Genomic DNA, 3,332 nt, shown 5'->3' with positions numbered 1-3,332 from the left:
TGTATGTCGTTGAAGTATGTAATCTCCCAATTGATACGATATTCCTGTGCTTGCATTTCCTATCATGATTTTCTTGATAGAGGGTTGTTGCTCAAAAGGAAGCTATTAAACCAAGAGTTCCAAATGGTGAAGTTGAAATCATCCCTTCGTCAATTTTACGAACGCCATCACGAGTTGGTTGACTGTTATGGAATGACCGTTTCACAAATGATATCGGATATGTTCCTTACGTCGTAACTACAATCCCGTTCCCTTTCATGAATGTGACCTACCGAATTAGACTATTTACCGGATGTGTTTAATATTTTCATTCTCAATTTTATTGTTATCCCATAAGCAACACGACGGGTGCCACATGTGGAGCAGGATCTGCTTACCCTTCCGGCACCTGACATCACCCCTAGTTTTAGGTGGGGTTCGTGTTGTTTATTCTTTAGTTTTCTATGTTGTGTCATTTGTACTATTGTTTGTCTTTTTTATTATTAGCCATGGCGTTGTCGGTTTGTTTTAGATTTATGAGTTTGACTGTCCCTTTTGGTATCTTTCGTCCCTCTTTTAAGCGAATGGATAACAACTGTCTATGAATTTGCCTTGGATTTCGGTATTTTTGTTCTTTAAGTTATTCTACTTCGTCAATGATGTTTTTAAAAAAAAGAACAATAGGGATCCTGTATTTGTTTACAGAATTTGATTTAATGCTAGTCGCGTGATGCTAGACAGTAGTTGAATCTCCTAATATAGATATTCCTTAACCTGGTAGTTTTGAACCTAAAAGATTTGAGTGTGTATAAAGTTCTCACATTTATTTTATCTTTTAAATGATCAATCAGTTTATGTGTGATCGATTAAACTTGAAACAGAAAATTATCAAACTTAACATTGTAGTGTATCTTCATCGTTAAATTAAATTCTGAAAAAAATATTAATTTCAAAATGGCTGATCTTGCTAATTTTCTAATAGCGAAAATTAACTGGACAATATAACTGAAATAACAAATGGGTTGTCAAATGTCTGATATTTCATACTACGTGTAGTTCTGATAATGGAATATATCGACCTCTGCATATAATGGTCTGCATATGATGGCTTGCACAAGAGCGTACCAATAGACCTAAGGCGACACCCATTTGATTTTCTGTGTGTGTGGCTAGAGGATTTTCAAAATGAATAAGTTGGCCTGGTATGAACTGAAATAAATTACTTTGAAATATTCGGCTTTAAGGGTTCCTAATGAGGGCAATTCCAGTATCTCCGATCATATACTTTGTTAGAGAGTTGCTGTTTACAAGGAACCTTTTAAACTTATGCTTTATGATTTTTAAGTTGACGTCATGTCTTCAAAAGTTTTTACGGAATATGAATCATCTGTGGATTTAATTTCCCATTTCCAACGCAAACAATTTCAAATGAAACTACATAGCCTTCGCCTCTTTTGTTTTGAGGGTTTTGTTTTTGCTTTAGTTTTCGGTGCTGTTTTTTTGCGCTTTTTAATGTTTTATTTTAAATCGTCATAGTGTTGCATACTTCCCATGTACTCATGAGTAATGTATATGGTGATGTATTGTTAACGGTTAGACCAGATATATTTACAAATACGCTTATTTACAATACCTTATCACTGGATATGAATAATTATTGTATTTAAACATTGTAACAGTGCAGGTATTATAGGTTTTTCCTTTTGGTCACAATGAGTTCCCCATCGCTTTAATGTTGGTCTTGTACACAATCTTTTTTGTTCTTTCTATATAGTATTTATGGACTATTTATGGACTTAAGTGTGTTTAACCGATGTTTATATTTGACAATGTTACTGAATATTTGTCTTCGACCTGTTAGCTTCTCTTGTCACGTTGACCTGCATCCATCTTCCAATTATTTGACTGGTTTTCGTATGTTTTTTTTTTAATTCCACCTGTACTGTTCAGCTGCTAGACCTACTTCCAATTTTCAGCTGTTTGTGGCCGATTAGACTGACGATGGTACAATTCGTCCAGTAAACAGTGTTTCGGTATTGGCATGATTTGAATGATATGTGCGATATGATTTTAAATTAAAATTTCATTTAAGAATTGAATGCTTCTTTTTGTAAATTTATTGGGTGGTAAAAGCGTTGACCGAAGTACATTTTGTATGAAGCGCGGAAGCGCTTCATTCTAAAAATGTACGCACGGTCAACGCTTTTACAACCCTATAAAGTTTCAAAAAGAAGTATTCAATACTTATAATTACATTTTTTAAGCTAAAATCATGAAAACACGATTTTTATCCAGTTTTATTTAATTCACCTGTGCACTTTTTTGTGGGACCTCGTGTCATCATGCATGATAAATGTTATTGTCTGATGCAATTGTTTACGGGGTAACATGTAAGCCAATCAGAATAACGTATTAAAATGAAACTTACATCTAATGTAATTATTAAATCATGCAGTTGTAGATAACCAGGTTTCCACTTGGTCAGGCACAGCCCACAAAAAAACCAAACGTAACGCTAAAATTCCGTTTCATAAAACAATCGTATTTTGCGATGGTCGCACATTGCGTGTGAATCGCGAACGCTATTTACGTGTGGTTAAACCTGTCGCAATGCGATCGTTAAATAAGAGATGGCCGTCGCTCTGGCATACTTCGAGGTACTTCAGACGCCGAATTTTTAGCCGACAAGGGGTTTTCAGATAAGGATTGAAATCAGTGATAATTTAAATGACACGATATAGCATATCTCGCAACCGTCTTGGTAGACAGGGCATAATTTAATTTGCAGATACGCTTTTACCACGCCTTGAAATAACGACTTTGGTAAATTTCTCCAACTTTGACCTCCTCTCACACTGACTTTCGAGTAAAATAAAAGACAATTGCGTGCTATGTACTTACAATTCATATGTATATCAAGTTATTTCAGCAGAACAATCAGAAATATCTGGACCAAACCATTTGTTTGTGATATATGAACAAAAAGATCTAGACAATAAATTTTATACCAATGTTACCTGTTGACGCTACTAAAAGGTGTCTTCTGTCACGTCCGCGTTTTTGGCAGGGAGTGCTTGTTTGTCCAATTATAAATAATTCCGGTTGAAATATTATATTTTTTTTTTATTTCGAGGGCATTTGAAACTATCTTAATCTATCAGTAGCTGTTCATTAAAAAAAAAAAGCAGCACTCTTTCATGAAGATATGGGGAGGGTATATTTACAAAAAACCAAAAAAATTGTCAGATAATTTGATACTATGCGGGATTCAATATTTAGGTTCTGACGTTGGATAACATTTTGCATGGCTTTCGTGGGTACAGACTAACCAATGTTTTAAGTCGACGAATTAT

This window comes from Mytilus trossulus, chromosome 2 (assembly GCF_036588685.1).
Source record: "Mytilus trossulus isolate FHL-02 chromosome 2, PNRI_Mtr1.1.1.hap1, whole genome shotgun sequence".
In the NCBI taxonomy this organism is placed as follows: Eukaryota; Metazoa; Mollusca; class Bivalvia; order Mytilida; family Mytilidae; genus Mytilus; species Mytilus trossulus.
The sequence above is the reverse complement of the archived record's forward strand: the minus strand, read 5'-3'. Positions refer to the sequence as shown.